We start from the raw sequence: 20,838 nt of genomic DNA on the forward strand, positions 1-20,838 counted from the left end.
GTAAAGGGTGTTGATTTAAGCTTAGGCGGTGACCTCCCCGAAAGGACGCTGTCACATGGCCCAGTTAGGCAATATCACCACTCTTTGAACGAATACCTACTGTGCAGCTTATTTTTCTACTTTCCACAACCTTTCAAATCAAAGTAGCCATTCAACAACCTCCTCTATTTCTAGTGCGGAATCGTCTATTGTGAAAAACTTGTCCGTCCGGGCTGCGCAGTATGAACTGTTCACCCAGCCTTATATTCCATAATGTCAGACCTCTCCCATTTTGATTTGCATCAGCTCTTTTTCTAAAAATAGCTGTGCACAGACAGAACCTACAGTAACCTCTCATTCGAGCAGAAATTACATATGCATGTCACACCCGATTTCCTCAGAGTTCTTATATGGACCTGATTTTACGGCCCCCTCCTCTACTAGATTCCCCTTTATACGGACCTTAGTTATAATGATAGATTATGAAGAGCAGAGAAGAGAAAAATTGATCTTTTACCTGGCCAGGTGTTTAGGTCTGCTGTTCACAATTTCATCAGTAACTGGAGTGGTCTGTAGATCGGGTAGTCTTGGAGAGGTCCCTGTTCGGGCGCCAGGAAACTGTCAGGATCCCTCAGATTACTCTTTCATCTGAAGGACCGATGTTCTTAGGTGTGAAGCACCATATGTCTCTAATCAATTGCTCCGTCGAGAAGGATAACACAGACACGGCTGTATAATACCACTCGGGATGCCTCTCAAGACGCCTCTGGCTTATCAGTTAGGCTTCCGTCTTTTATAGTAAAGAATTTAAACATTTTACAGACATGCGCAGTACAAATGATTTTACAACTTGTTTTCGACAAAGAAAGTCATTTAGGCGAAAAAGCAGAGGTATTTGACCTTGGTTCACAAGGGAGATGTCTGAGACATCTCCTCGAAGAACAGATAAGGTTTTAAACAAGAGAATGCAACATAGACGGAACTCAATTTAACTCCTTCAGTTCCTATCAGAAGCATGACATTAGGCGTTGATATTAACGCTTTTGACGTTGAGTCTTTGTTCTCGATGGCTCGTCATGACCACAGTAACCTTCCGCAGCCGGTTTATGTAGTGTTGTGGTTATCACGTTCGCCTAACACGCGAAAGGTCCCCAGATCGAAACTGGGCAGAAACACGCTGTTACCCTTTGGTATCCAAGCTTTTGAATTTCAGTTCTTGATCTCGATTGCTTGTTGTCACCACAGTATGCGCTTGCTTCAGGTTTCTGTAGTGTAGCGGTTATCACGTTCGCCTCACACGCAAAAGGTCCCCAGTTTGAAACTGGGCAGAAACACAGCTTTTTCTCTTGGAAAACGATCTTTTTGACTTTCAGTGCTTGTTCTTTATTGCTTGCCATGACCACAGCATTTTTTGCTTCTTTGAATCGCTTGGTTTCTGTAGTGTAGAGGTTATCACGTTCGCCTCACACGTGAAAGGTCCCCAGTTTGAAACTGGGCAGAAACACAGCTTTTTCTCTAGGAAAATGTTTTTTTTGACTTTCAGTGCTTGTTCTTTATTGCTTGCCATGACCACAGGATTTTTTTTTTAGTTTGAATTGGTTGGTTTCTGTAGTGTAGCGGTTATCACGTTTGCTTTACACGCGAAAGGTCCTCTGTTCGAAACAGGGCAGAAACACAGAGTTCCTCTTGCAAACTAGCGCTTTTGACAATGAGTGCTTGATCTTTAATGCTTGCCATGACCACAGTAAACGCTCTTGTCTGGTTACTGTAGTGTAGTGATTGTCCTGTTTGCCATCCTCCTGAAAGTTCCCTGTATTGATTCCGGGCAGAAACATGTGGCTTTTCTTTATTTTGATCACAAACGTATATTGTTGGCTTAATTAGCCTTAGTTAGCATATTCTATTGCTGGTTTAATGAGCATTACTTTTACCAATGTGATTACTTCTACCCGTTTTTGCTTTTGGCAAGCATGTGTGTTTTTGACAGTGTCTAAGTGTTCCTAATTCAAGTAACACCTGATAGGATCAAGGTGCAAAAGCAGGCATCTAGGTGCTTTTTCTTTTTGGCTTTTGGACAAAGGCATGAGAATGTTTTGTAGAGCATGGTTTTGTTTCCCTGTTTGTTCTTTTTCTCCAAAAGCCTGACAAATGAAAGGTTCCTGTGTTTCAAAATGCACTTGGTCCTGTCTTCTGACATAGAGGAAGACCTCTTGACTTTGGCTGGCTGTTTTTTTCTTTTTCAAGTTCATTTCAGCATGTTTAAACATCTTTAGCTTTGCATGGAGTTTCTGAAGTGTAGTGGTTGTCACGTTCACCTCACACGCGAACGGTCCCCAGTTCAAAACTGGATAGAAGCATGACATTAGGCGTTGATATTAAAGCTTTTGACGTAGAGTCTTTGTTCTCGATGGCTCGTCATGACCACAGTAACCTTCCGCAGCCGTTTTCTGTAGTGTAGTGGTTATCACGTTCGCCTAACACGCGAAAGGTCCCCAGTTTGAAACTGGGCAGAAACACGCTGTTACCCTTTGGTATCCAAGCTTTTGACTTTCAGTTCTTGATCTCGATTGCTTGTTGTCACCACAGTAAACGCTTGCTTCCGGTTTCTGTAGTGTAGCGGTTATCACGTTCGCCTCACACGCGAAAGGTCCCCAGTTCGAAACTGGGCAGAAACACAGCTTTTTCTCTTGGAAAACGATCTTTTTGACTTTCAGTGCTTGTTCTTTATTGCTTGCCATGACCACAGCATTTTTTGTTTGTTTGAATAGTTTGGTTTCTGTAGTGTAGCGGTTATCACGTTCGCTTTCCAGGCGAAAGGTCCTCAGTTCGAAACTGGGCAGAAACACAGCGTTCCTCTTGCAAACTAGCGCTTTTGACAATGAGTGCTTGATCTTTAATGCTTGCCATGACCACAGTAAACGCTCTTGTCTGGTTACTGTAGTGTAGTGATTGTCCTGTTTGCCATTCTCCTGAAAGTTCCCTGTTTTGATCCCGGGCAGAAACATGTGGCTTTTCTTTATTTTGATCACAAACTTATATTGTTGGCTTAATTAGCATTAGTTAGCATATTCTATTGCTGGTTTAATGAGCATTACTTTTACCAATGTGATTATTTCTTCCCGTTTTTGCTTTTGGCAAGCATGTGTGTTTTTGACAGTGTCTAAGTGTTCCTAATTCAAGTAACACCTGATAGGATCAAGGTGCGAAAGCAGGCATCTAGGTGCTTTTTCTTTTTGGATTTTGGACAAAGGCATGAGAATGTTTTGTGGAGCATGGTTTTGTTTCCCTGTGTGTTCTTTTTCTCCAATAGCCTGACAAATGAAAGGTTCCTGTGTTGCAAAATGCACTTTGTCCTGTCTTCAGACATAGAGGAAGACCTCTTGACTTTGGCTGGTTGTTTTTTTCTTTTTCAAGTTCATTTCAGCATGTTTAAACATCTTTAGCTTTGCATGGAGTTTCTGAAGTGTAGTGGTTGTCACGTTCACCTCACACGCGAACGGTCCCCAGTTTGAAACTGGATAGAAGCATGACATTAGGCGTTGATATTAAAGCTTTTGACGTTGAGTCTTTGTTCTCGATGGCTCGTCATGACCACAGAAACCTTCCGCAGCCGGTTTCTGTAGTGTAGTGGTTATCACGTTCGCCTAACACGCGAAAGGTCCCCAGTTCGAAACTTGGCAGAACCACGCTGTTACTCTTTGGTATCCAAGCTTATGACTTTCAGTTCTTGATCTCGATTGCTTGTTGTCACCACAGTAAGCGCTTGCATCCGGTTTCTGTAGTGTAGCGGTTATCACGTTCGCCTCACACGCGAAAGGTCCCCAGTTCGAAACTGGGCAGAAACACAGCTTTTTCTCTTGGAAAACGATCTTTTTGACTTTCAGTGCTTGTTCTTTATTGCTTGCCATGACCACAGCATTTTTTGTTTGTTTGAATCGGTTGGTTTCTGTAGTGTAGCAGTTATCACATTCGCTTTACACGTGAAATGTCCTCAGTTCGAAACTGGGCAGTAACACAGCGTTCCTCTTGCAAACTAGCGCTTTTGACAATGAGTGCTTGATCTTTAATGCTTGCCATGACCACAGTAAACACTCTTGTCTGGTTACTGTAGTGTAGTGATTGTCCTGTTTGCCATCCTCCTGAAAGTTCCCTGTTTTGATCCCGGGCAGAAACATGTGGCTTTTCTTTATTTTGATCACAAACGTATATTGTTGGCTTAATTAGCCTTAGTTAGCATATTCTATTGCTGGTTTAATGAGCATTACTTTTACCAATATGATTATTTCTACCCGTTTTTGCTTTTGGCAAGCATGTGTGTTTTTGACAGTGTCTAAGTGTTCCTAATTCAAGTAACACCTGATAGGATCAAGGTGCGAAAGCAGGCATCCAGGTGCTTTTTCTTTTTGGATTTTGGACAAAGGCATGAGAATGTTTTGTGGAGCATGGTTTTGTTTCCCTGTGTGTTCTTTTTCTCCAATAGCCTGACAAATGAAAGGTTCCTGTGTTGCAAAATGCAATTTGTCCTGTCTTCAGACATAGAGGAAGACCTCTTGACTTTGGCTGGCTGTTTTTTTCTTTTTCAAGTTCATTTCAGCATGTTTAAACATCTTTAGCTTTGCATGGAGTTTCTGAAGTGTAGTGGTTGTCACGTTCGCCTCACACGCCAACGGTCCCCAGTTCGAAACTAGATAGAAGCATGACGTTAGGCGTTGATATTAAAGCTTTTGACGTTGAGTCTTTGTTCTCGATGGCTCGTCATGACCACAGTAACCTTCCGCAGCTGGATTCTGTAGTGTAGTGGTTATCACGTTCGCCTAACACGTGAAAGGTCCCCAGTTCGAAACTGGGCAGAAACACGCTGTTACCCTTTGGTATCCAAGCTTTTGCCTTTCAGTTCTTGATCTCGATTGCTTGTTGTCACCACAGTAAGCGCTTGCGTCCGGTTTCTGTAGTGTAGCGGTTATCACGTTCGTCTCACACGCGAAAGGTCCTCAGTTCGAAACTGGGCAGAAACACAGCGTTCCTCTTGCAAACTAGTGCTTTTGACAATGAGTGCTTGATCTTTAATGCTTGCCATGACCACAGTAAATGCTCTTGTCTGGTTACTGTATTGTAGTGATTGTCCTGTTTGCCATCCTCCTGAAAGTTCCCTGTTTTGATCCCGGGCAGAAACATGTGGCTTTTCTTTATTTTGATCAAAACGTATATTGTTGGCTTAATTAGCCTTAGTTAGCATATTCTATTGCTGGTTTAATGAGCATTACTTTTACCAATGTGATTATTTCTACCCGTTTTTGCTTTTGGCAAGCATGTGTGTTTTTGACAGTGTCTAAGTGTTCCTAATTCAAGTAACACCTGATAGGATCAAGGTGCGAAAGCAGGCATCTAGGTGCTTTTTCTTTTTGGCTTTTGGACAAAGGCATGAGAATGTTTTGTGGAAAATGGTTTTGTTTCCCTGTTTGTTCTTTTTCCAATAGCCTGACAAATGAAAGGTTCCTGTGTTGCAAAATGCACTTTGTCCTGTCTTCAGACATAGAAGAAGACCTCTTGACTTTGGCTGGATGTTTTTTTCTTCTTCAAGTTCATTTCAGCATGTTTAAACATCTTTAGCTTGGCATGGAGTTTCTGAAGTGTAGTGGTTGTCACGTTCACCTCACACGCGAACGGTCCCCAGTTCGGAACTGGATAGAAGCATGACATTAGGCGTTGATATTAAAGCTTTTGACGTTGAGTCTTTGTTCTCGATGGCTCGTCATGACCACAGTAACCTGCAGCAGCCGGTTTCTGTAGTGTAGTGGTTATCACGTTTGCCTAACACGCGAAAGGTCCCCAGTTCGATACCCTTTGGTATCCAAGCTTTTGACTTTCAGTTCTTGATCTCGATTGCTTGTTGTCACCACAGTAAGTGCTTGTTGCTGGTTTCTGTAGTGTAGCGGTTATCACGTTCGCCTTACACGCGAAAGGTCCCCAGTTCGAAACTGGGCAGAAACACAGCATTTCTCTTGGAAAATCATCTTTTTGACTTTCAGTGCTTGTTCCTTATTGCTTGCCATGACCACAGCATTTTTTGTTTTTTTTAAATCAGTTGGTTTCTGTAGTGTAGCGGTTATCACGTTCGCTTTACACGCTAAAGGTCGTCTGTTCGAAACTGGGCAGAAACACAGTGTTTCTCTTGCAAAATAGAGCTTTTGACAATGAGTGCTTGATCTTTAGTACTTGCCATGACCACAGTAAATGGTTTTGTCTGGTTACTGTAGTGTTAGAGATTGTCCTGTTTGCCATCCTCCTGAAAGTTCCCTGTTTTGATCCCGGGCAGAAACATGCGGCTTTTCTTTATTTTGATCACAAACGTATATTGTTGGCTTAATTAGCCTTAGTTAGCATGTTCTATTGCTGGTTTAATGAGCATTACTTTTACCAATGTGATTATTTCTACCAGTTTTTGCTTTTGGCAAGCATGTGTGTTTTTGACAGTGTCTAAGTTTTCCTAATTCAAGTAACACCTGATAGGATCAAGGTGCGAAAGCAGGCATCTAGGTGCTTTTTCTTTTTGGCTTTTGGACAAAGGCATGAGAATGTTTTGTGGAAAATGGTTTTGTTTCCCTGTTTGTTCTTTTTTCCAATAGCCTGACAAATGAAAGGTTCCTGTGTTGCAAAATGCACTTTGTCCTGTCTTCAGACATAGAGGAAGACCTCTTGACTTTGGCTGGATTCTTTTTTCTTTTTCAGTTTCCTTTCAGCATATTTAAACATCTTTAGCTTTGCATGGAGTTTCTGAAGTGTAGTGGTTGTCACTAGAGTTGAGTGACTTTTGGTTTTTTAGGGTCGCGTTTCGTTTCGTGAAACCCGACTTTTCCAAAAGTCGGGTCGAGCAAGATCGTCCGATTATAGGGAAAAGTCGGGGTCGTCCCAAAACACGAAACCCAATGTAAGTCAATGGGGAATAAAAGTCAGCAGTGAGAGGAGGACAGGAAACACACCTACAGTGCCCATTTGAATGCCAAAAGCATCAATTCTTCTTACTTAAGCTTGTCAACCTTAATTAACTTCATAATACAAGTTACGCACTGAAAAATGGGGGTTATTTTGCTAAAGTTGTGGGGGGGGAGGGCTGGCTGCAGGTTTTCATGTGCCCTGGGCGAAAGAGCGCCCCTTTAACACATACCACAACTCATCATGCTCCGATACGGCAGAGAAATAGCGGTATAGTACAATGAAAAATACCTCACTTTTTACATCTCATGACGAGGCCCATCTATTTCTCCATACAGAATCATTGGTCCCATATAATGTTTGAAACAGTATATGATGAGCTCTACATAATGCTACAGTATATGTTGGTCCCCATGGATGAAGCTCCACTGTCTTATGGGCCCAAATAATGCTCCAAACATAATGGGCCCCATTTCTAATGCTCTAGTGTATAATGGGCCCTGTAAATGCTGCTCCAGTGTCTGATGTCCACCTTTGGAATGTTCCAGTGTATGGTGGGCCCCATCTATCATTCTCCAGAGTATAGTGCTCCCCAAAAATTGCTGTCCCAACATTGAAAACAATCAAATAAGTCTCCTCGCTAGGGAATCCCTGTACTAGTCTGGACTCCTCGTCATCCCCATCTTCCATTTCACTGCACAGTATTTCAACTTTGCAAGTGCTGTGATCCTGGGCAAGCAGGGGGGGCCCACTCGTTGGCGACGGCACTGGCACAGGGCCCCTGATAGTACGGTGGTGTGTCTGATGGCGGGTGGGCCGAACCTGCACTTTCATCTGCATCTTCCTCTTTGTCACCGTGTAAGATGGAACTGTATATGGGAAGGGTAACCTGAGTTTCATCAGGGTCAGATTCAGGTCGTGTAGCGTGCGAGGGGAATGTAGTGGTCTGGGTCAATGTACCAGCAGATTCATCGAGCAATGGTTGGGCATCAGTGCACTTGTGTCGCCCCCAGGAGTACGGTCACCACAGTGGCATTACCTTCTTCCTAGGGAGTGTGATGTCATGCTTGGGAGCAACGAAGGATCTCTCTAGCAGGTTAACTGATTGGGCGGCGTTATTCCCACGAGTCATGACCCTCCAAACAGCTTTGATGAAGGCAAAGTGTTTGTTTTACGTGGGCAGTATGGTTGCAAAGCTGAACCTTAAAGGAATGTCCAGAAGGGCACCACCAGGAGTGGAGCCTATGGTTAAATTCGACTCCACCTGGGAAACCTCAACCATGCCAGCTACAGAACAGATGCACACATTGCAAGCTTAATTCCGTTAACGAACGAGACTCCGTCATGCCCCGCGGTCCGAGTCCGGCTTACTAGAGGGACACGTGAGGCTCTGGCACATGAGATTGGCCAATAACTGGTGTGTCATGCCCTTACATGTCCGTGGCTGCATGTGCGCTACACTGAAAAGGCCAGCGTTTGTCGCTTACAGGTGCAGATAACCCGCTGAACAACGTTAGTGATGGGGATCACTGATTACAATTATTACCCGCGAACAATGATTTCCCAGTAAGTGCAGGTCAACCGCAGTTCCGGAATTAGGCCTAACCATCATTCCTGAAAAAATGAAAAACTTACGTGTGCAAACCACAGGTGCTGTAGCTTGCTTAACAGCTCGCCAGCCGTTCTCACGCCCTGTATGGATTACACGTGATTGCACAAAGGTGAGAAAGGGTACCGTATCCCCAGATAACATGTATGGATAGCGTACACATTCAAAATATATGTCTATACATCAGGAGGCAGGCTCAGACGGTGTTAGGCCCAGTATGGATTGCACGTGATTGCACAAAGGTTTGAAAGGGTACCGTTTCCCCGGATAACATGTATGGATAGCGTACACATTCAAAATATATGTCTCAGGAGGCAGGCTCAGATGGTGTTAGGCCCAGTATGGATTGCACGTGATTGCACAAAGGTTAGAAAGGGTACCGTATCCCCGGATAACATGTATGGATAGCGTACACATTCAAAATATATGTCTCAGGAGGCAGGCTCAGACGGTGTTAGGCCCAGTATGGATTGCACGTGATTGCACAAAGGTTAGAAAGGGTACCGTATCCCCGGATAACATGTATGGATAGCGTACACATTCAAAATATATGTCTCAGGAGGCAGGCTCAGACGGTGTTAGGCCCAGTATGGATTGCACGTGATTGCACAAAGGTTAGAAAGGATACCGTTTCCCCGGATAACATGTATGGATAGCGTACACATTCAAAATATATGTCTATACATCAGGAGGCAGGCTCAGACGGTGTCAGGCACAGTATGGATTTGACGGCCCAGACTACACAGCGGAGGAGCAGGGAGAGGTAAAGATTGCAAATGCTGGGGCCCTGCCCAAGCAAGGGGGGCCCACTCGTGGGCGTCGGTACTGGCACTGGGCCCCTCATAGTACGGCGGTGTGTCTGACGGCGGGTGTGCACCACCACCGTCAGAGACACTTGATTGCACTATGAAGGACCCTGTACCAGTGCCCGCGCCCAAGAGTCGGCCTACCCACCTGTCCAGGGCAACGGCACTCGCACGGTGTCGTGCGCTAGGTGGTGACCCCGGCCATGGGGGGGGAGGCAGCACAGTTAGGGAGTTTTAGAAAGTGGCATATGTTGATGTTGGACATTCAGCTGATGCAAAAGGTGAAATAGGTCAAGTCCCAGGAAGAGGTGGACCAAAGCAAGCCATTTTTCTGTCACCCTATGTGTCATCAGAGGAAGGTGGGACAAAATCCTTGGAAACCCATGCATGGTTCATTTTAATGAAGGTTAGATCATCCACATTTTGGGTTGACAGACGGGTCCTTTTTTCTGTCAGGATTGATCCAGCTGCACTGAAGACTCTTTCCGATAGCACACTTGCAGCTGGGCAAGCGAGCTCCTGTAAGGCATATTGGGCCAATTCAGGCCAGGTGTCCAGTTTAGCGGCCCAATAGTCAAAGGGGAATGACCTGTGTGGGAGAACATCGATATGGGAGGAAAAGTAGTTTGTAACCATAGTTGACAACTGCTGTCTCCTGTCACTTTCCATCGATGCAGTATTACCAGTTGTGTGAGCGGTACTTGAAAAATCAGTCCACAACATTGTCATGAAACCCCTGTCTCCAACGCCACTTCTGCTGTGTGCACCACGAACACCTCTGCCAAGCTGCCCCCGGCCCGTACGGCTCGTGTGAGAACCATCACCGCTGCTGTGTGCTGGGAATGCCTCAAGCAACCGATTTACCAGAGTTGCTTGTTTATTAGCCAATATTAGGTCAAGGTTCTCCTGTGGCATGATGTTTTGCAATTTGCCTTTATAGCGTGGATCCAGGATGCTGGCCAACCAGTAGTCATCATCGTTCATCATTTTGGCAATGCGTGGGTCCCTTTTTAGGATCTGCAAGGCATAATCTGACATGTGGGCCAATGTTTACTTAAAAAGCCATCCCTGGACCAGAACTGCACTGCTAACTACAGACCTGTCTCTAACCTTCCCTTCATCTCTTATCTCCTGGAACGCCTGGTCCACTCCCGTCTAATCCGCTATCTCTCAGATAACTCTCTTCTCGACCCCTTACAATCTGGTTTCCGCTCTTTACACTCTACTGAAACTGCCCTCACTAAAGTCTCTAATGATTTAATAACAGCTAAATCGAAAGGTCATTGCTCCCTGCTGATTCTCCTGGATCTCTCTGCCGCATTTGACACTGTGGATCACCAGCTCCTCCTCACTATGCTCTGCTCTATAGGCCTCAAGGACACAGCCCTCTCCTGGTTCTCCTCCTACCTCTCTGACCGCTCCTTCACTGTATCTTTTTCCGGCTCCTCTTCCTCTTCTCGTCCCCTTACTATCGGGGTCCCGCAGGGCTCAGTCCTAGGCCCCCTCCTCTTCTCTTTATACACTGCCCCTATTGGACAAACAATCAGCAGATTTGGGTTCCAGTATCATCTCTATGCTGATGACACCCAATTATACACTTCTTCCCCTGACATCACCCCTACCCTAATTCAAAATACCAAGGATTGTCTGTCTGCTGTCTCTAGCATCATGTCCTCCCTCTATCTGAAACTAAATCTCTCTAAAACTGAACTTCTTGTGTTTCTCCCCTCTACTAACCTCACTCTACCTAACATCGAAATAACCCTGGAGGGTTCAACCATAACTCCCAAGCAGCATGCCCGCTGTCTTGGGGTCATATTCGACACTGAACTTTCCTTTACTCCGTACATCCGATCACTCAGTCGCTCTTGTCACCTGCATCTTAAAAACATCTCCAGAATCCGACCTTTTCTCACCTTTGAAACTGCTAAGACTCTTACTGTCGCTCTTATTCATTCTCGTCTGGACTACTGCAACTCTCTTCTGATCGGTCTCCCTCTTACCAAACTTTCTCCTCTCCAATCCATCTTGAATGTGGCAGCCAGGGTCATATTTCTGTCCAGCCGCTTCACCGATGCCTCCATCTTATGCCAGTCATTACACTGGCTACCTATTCGCTACAGGGTCCAGTATAAACTCATCTCTCTCTCCCACAAAGCTCTCCACTGTTCTGCACCGCCTTATATCTCCTCTCTCATCTCTGTCTATCGCCCTACACATGCCCTCCATTCTACAAATGACCTAAGACTAACATCCCCCGTAATCCGAACCTCGCACCTCCGTCTCCAAGACTTCTCTCGTGCTGCTCCAGCTCTCTGGAATGCACTTCCCCAGATGATCAGACTGATACCTAGCCCTGACCTATTCAAGCGCGCTTTGAAAACCCATCTCTTCAAAGAAGCCTATCACATCAACTACTCAGCAAGCTAACTTTGCCCTGTTCCCGCCTTCCAAATATTATTCTGAATCTGCACCCTACTATTCATCTGTCTCCACACCCTTCATGCACATGATAACTGCACTTGATACTTGTCTATTGCACTTAAACACACGGGCTGATGACCGGATCATGCAGCTTTATATGAAAATCCCTATTATAATTGCCAGACCTGAATTAACAAGCATTTCTCACCTACTGTGTCCCCCCATTTCCTTGTAGATTGTAAGCTTGCGAGCAGGGACCTCACTCCTAATGTCATTGTTTGAATTGTCTTAACTTGTATTGAATTTATTGTCTGTACATGTCCCCGCTTAATTGTAAAGTGCTGCGGAATATGTTGGCGCTATATAAATAAAAATTATTATTATTATTAATGTTCCCGGTGTCAATGATGCACTGCGAGTGCTGGTTGGAGGAGCACTTTCTGGCAAATCCACATCCCTCCAGTCATGCACAAACCCTGTACCAGACCTTGCCACGCCAACATTTTCACTTGCCCCACGAGATGCATCCTCCTCCCCTAAGTAATCATCCCCATCCTCCTCCTCCTCCTCCTCTTCTTCCTCCACCTCGTCCAGGAGAGGTCCCTGAGCAGACAATGGCTGAATGTCATCAAGGATTCCCTCCTCCTCTTCCTCCTCATCAACATTGGCTGCAGATGCCTGCTCCTTAAGGTGCGTCAAAGTTTGCATGAGCAGACGCATAAGTGGGATGCTCATGCTTAGGATGGCGTCGTCTGCGCTTACCAGCCGTGTGCATTCCTCAAAACACTGAAGGACTTTACAGAGGTCTTTCAGCTTCGACCACTGCACACCTGTCAACTCCATGTCTGCTCTCAAAGTGCCTGGCCGTGTATGCTCCCACAAATGCATTATGGCCTGCCTCTGCTTGCACAGCCGCTCCACCATGTGCAGGGTGGAGTTCCACCTTGTTGCAATGTCGATAATGAGGCGGTGGTTGGGAAGGTGGAGCAATCGCTGCAGCTTCTGCATACGAACGGAGTGTACAGGCGACCGGCGGATGTGCGCGCACAGTCTTCGCACCTTCTGGAGCAGGGCTGTTAACTCAGGATAATTTTTGAGGAAGCACTGCACCACCAGGTTCAAGGTGTGAGCCAAGCAAGGTATATGGCTGAGTTTTGAAAGGGCTATGGCTGCCACAAAATTACAGCCGATATCACTAACTACCTTGCCTGCCTCAAGATGTACACTGCCCAGCCATGACTCAGTTTGTCGCTTCAAGTACTCGGCCAGAACCTCGGCGGTGTGTCTGTTGCCCAAACACATCATCTGCAACACAGCCTGCTGACGCTTTCCACTAGCTGCTCGATAGGGGGACACATCGTGTGCAACAGTGGCAGCTGCAGATGGAGTGCTCGTACGACTGCGCTCTGTGGACGAGCTTTCGCTTCTGGTGGAGGAGGAGGGTCGAACGCCTACAGCCAACTGTTTCCTATACCGTGGGCTAGGCAGCACTGTCCCACCACCGCTGTCCCCTGTGGACCCTGCATCCACCACATTAGCCCAGTGCGCAGTGATGGACACGTAACGGCCCTGGCCATGCCGACTGGACCATGCATCAGTTGTGAGGTGCACCTTTCCGCTCACTGACTGCTTGAGTGCATGGACAATGCGGTCTTTCACATGATGGTGGAGGGCTGGGATGGCTTTGTGAGAGAAGAAGTGGCGACTGGGTAGGTCATAGCGTGGTACTGCATAGGCCATGAGTTCGCGGAAAGCTGTGCTTTCCACCAACCAAAAGGGCATCATCTCAAACGAGATTAGTTTGGCAATGTGGGCGTTCAAACCCAGTGTACGCGGATGAGAGACTGAGTACTTTCTTGACCTACTCATAGTGTCTGGGAGGGTGAGCTGGACTTGAGAGCTGCATATGGTGGAAGTAGCGGTGGACAGGGCGGACTGAGAGAGGGTTGATGATGGTGATGGAGTTGGTGTTCTTTCTGATGGCCTAGAATCAGTCTTTCGTTTATATAACAGTGGGATTCCCTGACTGCTGTGGCCTTGCAACGACACCTCAACATTTGCTGCTGTGCTAACCGGTGGGCTTACAGTGGGGGAAACAATGTAGCGTTGCTGACTACCTTCGTTGTGATCAGTTGCACATGTGGCACTTGAGGTTTGGTGTTGTGTCCACGCTTGCAAGTGCATGCTGGTTAAATGTCTAAGCATGCAACTGGTATTCAAATTTTTCAGATTTTTCCCTCGGCTAAAGGTCTTTGCGCACTTCTTACAGATAACCTTGGCCTGATCATGAGGATTTTGTTCAAAAAAGTGCCACACTGCACTCTTCCTACTTTGGCAGACATTTTGCGGCCTAGCACGCTGTGATCTTTTGACCCTCTGGACAAGCTGTCCAGCAACTCTTTTGATGTTTGGAACCTGTCTTTGGAGTGCTCCGGGCCTGCCAGATAACAGCTGTTGCGATGTTGATGTCTGCTGTGGATGCTCCTCATCTGAGCTATTGGAAGCAGCACCCTCTTCCCCCAATGGATGCCAATCTGGGTCAACAACTGGGTCATCCATCACCTCCTCTTCTATGTCATGTGCACCTTCCTCTGTGTCACCGTGTATGGTGGTATAGTGTGCGGGAAGGGGCACCTGAGTCTCATCAGGGTCAGAATCTGGCTCTGTACACTGCGAGGACAATGTAGTGCTCTGAGTGAATGTACCAGCAGAATCATCCATCAGCGGCAGTGCATCAGTGCACTCCATGTCAGATTCATCTTGGCCTGGGTAATTCACCATTTCACTTGATAATCCAGGCATGGTATGTGAAAACAGCTCCATGGAGTAATCAGTCGTATGGCCTGCGTCATCCTTCAATCTTGGTTGGGGTGAAGGACACAAGGAAAGGTGTGGTTCATGAACATGAGCCTCCAATGACGACTCAGTGCTTTTACTTTTTACAACTGAAGAAGAGGAGGCGATAGAGCTGGAGGCTGAGTCAGCAATGTAAGACAAAACTTTTTCCTGATGCTCTGGCTTTAAAAGCGGTTTGCCAACTCCTAGAAAACTAAGCGTTCGAGGCCTTATGTAGCCAGACGATGACGCAGGCTCAACACCTCCTGCATTCGGTCCTATTTTGCTCTTGCCACTACCATCAGATCCACTACCAGCACCATCATTACCAGCTGCCAACCCCCGCCCAATTCCACGGCCTCTTCCACCAGCCTTCCTCATTTTTGGTAGAAATGTAGACAAAATCCAACAAACTATATAGTAATGTAAAACAAGGTACAAGGTGTCTATAGGACAGGCGAGATTTTGAATTTCTGCAGACACTTGTGGACACTGGACACTTTTGGATTGTGTGAGGCCCAATGAATATCTGAGCGCTATGTGACAGGCTCGATGGCACAGCTGTGACCAAAGTGACTAGAGGATAAGGGAGATTTTGAATCTCTGCACACGCTTTTGGACACTGGACACTTTTGGATTGTGTGAGGCCCACTGATATCTGAGCGCTATGTCACAGGCTCAATGGCACAGCTGTGACCAAAGTGACTAGAGGATAAGGGAGATTGGATTGCTTTTAAAAAAGCAGTTTGCAGAGCAGTGGGTAAACAGCAATGCCAGCCTGTCAGGAAGCCTTAAAAGGCAGCCCAACAACCAACACCACTGATACACCACAATATAGCCTCCCCTTGCACTGCACACACAGTGACTGGTGTGTTGTGCAGGCCAAATTGCTAGCAGCAGAAGCAGTTTTTTTTCTTCTCAGCAAGACAAAAAAAAAAATTGGGATTGCTTTTAAAAAAGCAGTTTGCGGAGCAGTGGGTAAACAGCAATGCAGGAATGTCAGGAAGCCTTAGAAGGCAGCCCAACAACCAACACCACTGATACACCACTATATAGCCTCCCCTTGCACTGCACACACAGTGACTGGTGTGTTGTGCAGGCCAAATCGCTAGCAGCAGAAGCAGTTTTTTTGTCTTCTTCCCTACCTAACGCTCTCCCTACAGAATCAGCAGCAACCTCTCCCTATACTGAGATCGGCAGAAGTAAGATGGCGGTCGGCGTGCACGCCCTTTTATACCCCCTGTGACGCCCACCAAAGCAAGCCAATCACTTCCATGCCCTTCTGAAAGATGGTGGTGACCCCTGCCTATGTCTTCACGTTGCCCACAGTGTCCTTGGATCTTGATTGGCTGAAAAAGAGCGCAAAACAAACTTTTGAAACGCGACTTTGGCACGTAAGTCGCCGACCTCGTGGCCGACCTCATCCTAGGGTCGGGTTTCGTTTCATGAAACCCGACTTTGCCAAAAGTCAGCGACTTTTGAAATTTTTCGACCCGTTTCGCTCAACTCTAGTTATCACGTTCACCTCACACGCGAACGGTCCTCAGTTCGAAACTAGGCGTTGATATTAAAGCTTTTGACGTTCAGTCTTTGTTCTCGATGGCTCATCATGACCACAGTAACCTGTTGCAGCCAGTTTCTGTAGTGTAGCGGTTATCACGTTCACCTTACACGCGAAAAGTCCCCAGTTCAAAACTGGGCAGAAACACAGTTTTTCTCTCGGAAAATAATCTTTTTGACTTTCAGTGCTTGTTCTTTATTGCTTGCCATGACCACAGCATTTTTTTGTTGTTGAACCGGTTGGTTTCTGTAGTGTAGCGGTTATCACGTTCGCTTTACACGCGAAATGGCCTCAGTTTGAAACTGGGCAGAAACACAGTGTTTCTCTTCCAAAATAGAGCTTTTGACAATGAGTGCTTGATCTTTAGTGCTTGCCATGACCACAGTAAATGGTTTTGTCTGGTTACTGTAGTGTAGTGATTGTCCTGTTTGCCATCCTCCTGAAAGTTCCCTGTTTTGATCCCGGGCAGAAACATGTGGCTTTTCTTTATTTTGATCACAAACGTATATTGTTGGCTTAATTAGCATTAGTTAGCATATTCTATTGCTGGTTTAATGAGCATTACTTTTACCAATGTGTTTATTTGTACCAGTTTTTGCTTTTGGCAAGCATGTGTGTTTTTGACAGTGTCTAAGTTTTCCTAATTCAAGTAACACCTGATAGGATCAAGGTGCGAAAGCAGGCATCTCGGTGCTTTTTCTTTTTGGCTTTTGGACAAAGGCATGAGAATGTTTTGTGGAAAATGGTTTTGTTTCCCTGTTTGTTCTTTTTTCCAATAGCCTGACAAATGAAAGGTTCCTGTGTTGCAAAATGCACTTTGTCCTGTCTTCAGACATAGAGGAAGACCTCTTGACTTTGGCTGGATGTTTTTTTCTTTTTCAAGTTCATTTCAGCATGTTTAAATATCTTTAGCTTTGCATGGAGTTTCTGAAGTGTAGTGGTTGTCACGTTCACCTCACACGTGAACGGTCCCCAGTTCGAAACTGGATAGAAGCATGACATTAGGAGTTGATATATTATAGCTTTTGACGTTGAGTCTTTGTTCTCGATGGCTCGTCATGACCACAGTAACCTTCCACAGCCGGTTTCTGTAGTGTAGTGGTTATCACGTTCGCCTAACACGCGAAAGGTCCCCAGGTCGAAACTGGGCAGAAACACGATGTTACCTTTGGTATCTAAGCTTTTGACTTTCAGTTCTTGATCTCGATTGCTTGTTGTCACCACAGTAACCTCTTGCAGCTGGTTGCTGTAGTGTAGCAGTTATCACGTTCGCCTCACACGCGAAAGGTCCCCAGTTCGAAACTGGGCAGAAACACAGCTTTTCTCTTGGAAAATGATCTTTTTGACTTTCAGTGCTTGTTCTTTATTGCTTGCCATGACCACAGCATTTTTTTGATTTTTTGAAATGGTTGGTTTCTGTAGTGTAGCGGTTATCATGTTTGCTTTACACGCGAAAGGTCCTCAGTTCGAAACTGGGCAGAAACACAGCGTTTCTCTTGCAAACTAGCGCTTTTGACAATGAGTGCTTGATCTGTAATTCTTGCCATGACCACAGTAAACGCTCTTGTCTGGTTACTGTAGTGTACTGATTGTCCTGTTTGCCATCCTCCTGAAAGTTCCCTTTTTTGATCCCGGGCAGAAACATGTGGCTTTTCTTTATTTTGATCACAAACATATATTGTTGGCTTAATTATCCTTAGTTAGCATATTCTATTGCTGGTTTAATGAGCATTACCTTTACCAATGTGATTATTTCTACCCGTTTTTGCTTTTGGCAAGCATGTGTGTTTTTGACAGTGTCTAAGTGTTCCTAATTCAAGTAACACCTGACAGGATCAAGGTGCGAAAGCAGGCATCTAGGTGCTTTTTCTTTTTGGCTTTTGGACAAAGGCATGAGAATGTTTTGTGGAAAATGGTTTTGTTTCCCTGTTTGTTCTTTTTTCCAATAGCCTGACAAATGAAAGGTTCCTGTGTTGCAAAATGCACTTTGTCCTGTCTTCAGACATAGAGGAAGACCTCTTGACTTTGGCTGGATGTTTTTTTCTTTTTCAAGTTCATTTCAGCATGTTTAAACATCTTTAGCTTTGCATGGAGTTTCTGAAGTGTAGTGGTTGTCACGTTCACCTCACATGCGAACGGTCCCTGGTTGGAAACTGGATAGAAGCATGATATTAGGCGTTGATATTAAAGCTTTTGACGTTGAGTCTTTGTTCTCGATGGCTCGTCATGACCACAGTAACCTTCCGCTGCCGGTTTCTGTAGTGTAGTGGATATCACGTTCGCCTAACACGCGAAAGGTCCCCAGTTCGAAACTGGGTAGAAACACAGCTTTTTCTCTTGGAAAACGATCTTTTTGACTTTCAGTGCTTGTTCTTTATTGCTTGCCATGACCACAGCATTTTTTGTTTTTTTGAATCTGTTGGTTTCTGTAGTGTAGCGGTTATCACGTTTGCTTTACATGCGAAAGGTCCTCAGTTCGAAACTGGGCAGAAACACGCTGTTACCCTTTGGTATCCAAGCTTTTGACTTTCAGTTCTTGTTCTCGATTGCTTGTTGTCACTAGTGTTGAGCATTCCGATACCGCAAGTATCGGGTATCGGCCGATACTTTCTGTATCGGAATTCCGATACCGACTTCCGATATTTTTTCAATATCGGAATTCGGCATCGGAATCGGAAGTTCAAAGTTGATTGACAGCCTGACGTCATCATGATGCGTGGTGTGTGCGCATCATGATGCGCCGTCATTTCGGGCCTTCCGGGGGTCTCTGCTGGCCTGCCGGGGGGCTGTGTGGACTGCCCGGGGTCTGTACCGGCCTGCCGGGGGGCTGTGCCGGCCTGCCGGTGGTCTGTGCACCCTGTGGGGGTCTGTACCGGCCTGCCGGGGGGCTGTGCCGGCCTGCCGGTGGTCTGTGCACCCTGTGGGGGTCTGTACCGGCCTGCCGGGGGGCTGTGCCGGCCTGCCGGTGGTCTGTGCACCCTGTGGGGGTCTGTACCGGCCTGCCGGGGGGCTGTGCTGGCCTGCCGGGGGGCTGTGCTGATGTCCGGGGGTCTGTGCAAGCATCGTCCGATGGTACTACAAGTCCCATCTGGCGATGCTTGCTACCATGACAGTGATTGACACATTAGCCAATGATGGGACAGTAGTAGTCCAATCATCCGGCTAATGTGTTAAATGTTAAAAAAAAAAAAATACTACATACATACTACATGCATGCTACATGCATGCTACATACATACTACATGCTACATACAAACTACATATATACTACATGCATGCTACATACATACTACATATATACTACATGCATGCTACATACATACTACATGCTACATACATACTACATGCTACATACATACTACATATATACTACATACATACTACATACATGCTACATACATGCTACATACTGCATGCTACATACATACTACATACATACTACATACATACTACATACATACTACATGCATGCTACATGCATGCTACATACATACTACATACATACTACATACATGCTACATGCATGCTACATGCATGATACATACATACTACATGCTACATACATACCACATACATGCTACATACATACTACATGCTACATACATACTACATATATACTACATGCATGCTACATACATACTACATGCTACATACATACCACATACATACTACATACATACTACATGCTACATACATACTACATATATACTACATACATACTACATACATACTACATACATACTACATGCATGCTACATACATACTACATACATACTACATGCTACATACATACCACATATATACTACATACATACTACATGCATGCTACATACATACTACATGCTACATACATACCACATACATGCTACATACATACTACATACATACTACATGCATGCTACATATATACTACATGCTACATACATACTACATACATGCTACATACATACTACATACATACTACATGCATGCTACATACATACTACATGCTACATACATACTACATACATACTACATGCATGCTACATACATACTACATGCTACATACATACTACATATATACTACATGCATGCTACATACATACTACATGCTACATACATACCACATACATACTACATACATGCTACATGCTACATACATACTACATATATACTACATGCATGCTACATACATACTACATACTGTATATACTACATGCATGCTACATACATACTGCATGCTACATGCATGCTACATACATACTACATACATACTACATGCTACATACATACCACATATATACTACATACATACAATACATTCATACAATACATACATAGACATACAGTACATATAACATAGAGTAACATACTAACCAATACTTGTCAGATTGTTCCCCGAAGCCATTGTCTTTTCCGGAATAAATATTAACATAACAAACCACAAAAATACTCACCCACGATCCGAAGCAGTCCACGAGTGTGTCCCACGACGATCTTGGGTAGAGTACTGCAGCATTAGATGATGCTGCCGTTCTCTACGGGCTGCAGGAATCCAATGACGGAAGGTAGGTATCCTTCCGCACTGTATTCCTCCGCCACTTAAAAAAAAAAAAGTCCCTAGTCTCACTTTATGCAATTGCTGCGTGGGAAATTCCCACACAGCAATGGCATAAAGTGAGACTAGGGACTTTTTTTTTTTTTAAGTGGCG

General features: G+C 45.2%; 11 non-coding genes across 11 annotated transcripts; all 11 read left to right on the forward strand.

The window, feature by feature from the left end:
- Positions 1-1,581: 1,581 nt before the first annotated feature.
- TRNAV-UAC (transfer RNA valine (anticodon UAC)) lies at positions 1,582-1,654 on the forward strand. Its single transcript has one exon. It is a non-coding gene; the product is annotated as a tRNA-Val (tRNA).
- Positions 1,655-2,581: 927 nt separating this feature from the next.
- Positions 2,582-2,654, forward strand: TRNAV-CAC (transfer RNA valine (anticodon CAC)). Its single transcript has one exon. It is a non-coding gene; the product is annotated as a tRNA-Val (tRNA).
- Positions 2,655-3,751: 1,097 nt separating this feature from the next.
- Positions 3,752-3,824, forward strand: TRNAV-CAC (transfer RNA valine (anticodon CAC)). The gene has a single exon. It is a non-coding gene; the product is annotated as a tRNA-Val (tRNA).
- A 1,097-nt stretch (positions 3,825-4,921) lies between these two features.
- TRNAV-CAC (transfer RNA valine (anticodon CAC)) lies at positions 4,922-4,994 on the forward strand. Its single transcript has one exon. It is a non-coding gene; the product is annotated as a tRNA-Val (tRNA).
- A 903-nt stretch (positions 4,995-5,897) lies between these two features.
- On the forward strand, positions 5,898-5,970 carry TRNAV-UAC (transfer RNA valine (anticodon UAC)). Its single transcript has one exon. It is a non-coding gene; the product is annotated as a tRNA-Val (tRNA).
- A 10,251-nt stretch (positions 5,971-16,221) lies between these two features.
- On the forward strand, positions 16,222-16,294 carry TRNAV-UAC (transfer RNA valine (anticodon UAC)). The gene has a single exon. It is a non-coding gene; the product is annotated as a tRNA-Val (tRNA).
- A 95-nt stretch (positions 16,295-16,389) lies between these two features.
- On the forward strand, positions 16,390-16,462 carry TRNAV-UAC (transfer RNA valine (anticodon UAC)). The gene has a single exon. It is a non-coding gene; the product is annotated as a tRNA-Val (tRNA).
- A 769-nt stretch (positions 16,463-17,231) lies between these two features.
- Positions 17,232-17,304, forward strand: TRNAV-AAC (transfer RNA valine (anticodon AAC)). The gene has a single exon. It is a non-coding gene; the product is annotated as a tRNA-Val (tRNA).
- Positions 17,305-17,559: 255 nt separating this feature from the next.
- On the forward strand, positions 17,560-17,632 carry TRNAV-UAC (transfer RNA valine (anticodon UAC)). The gene has a single exon. It is a non-coding gene; the product is annotated as a tRNA-Val (tRNA).
- Positions 17,633-18,399: 767 nt separating this feature from the next.
- Positions 18,400-18,472, forward strand: TRNAV-AAC (transfer RNA valine (anticodon AAC)). Its single transcript has one exon. It is a non-coding gene; the product is annotated as a tRNA-Val (tRNA).
- Positions 18,473-18,569: 97 nt separating this feature from the next.
- TRNAV-UAC (transfer RNA valine (anticodon UAC)) lies at positions 18,570-18,642 on the forward strand. The gene has a single exon. It is a non-coding gene; the product is annotated as a tRNA-Val (tRNA).
- The last annotated feature ends 2,196 nt before the right edge of the window (positions 18,643-20,838 follow it).

This window comes from Dendrobates tinctorius, unplaced genomic scaffold, assembly GCF_039654945.1.
Source record: "Dendrobates tinctorius isolate UK_male_01 unplaced genomic scaffold, ASM3965494v1 ptg000432c, whole genome shotgun sequence".
NCBI lineage: Eukaryota > Metazoa > Chordata > Amphibia > Anura > Dendrobatidae > Dendrobates > Dendrobates tinctorius.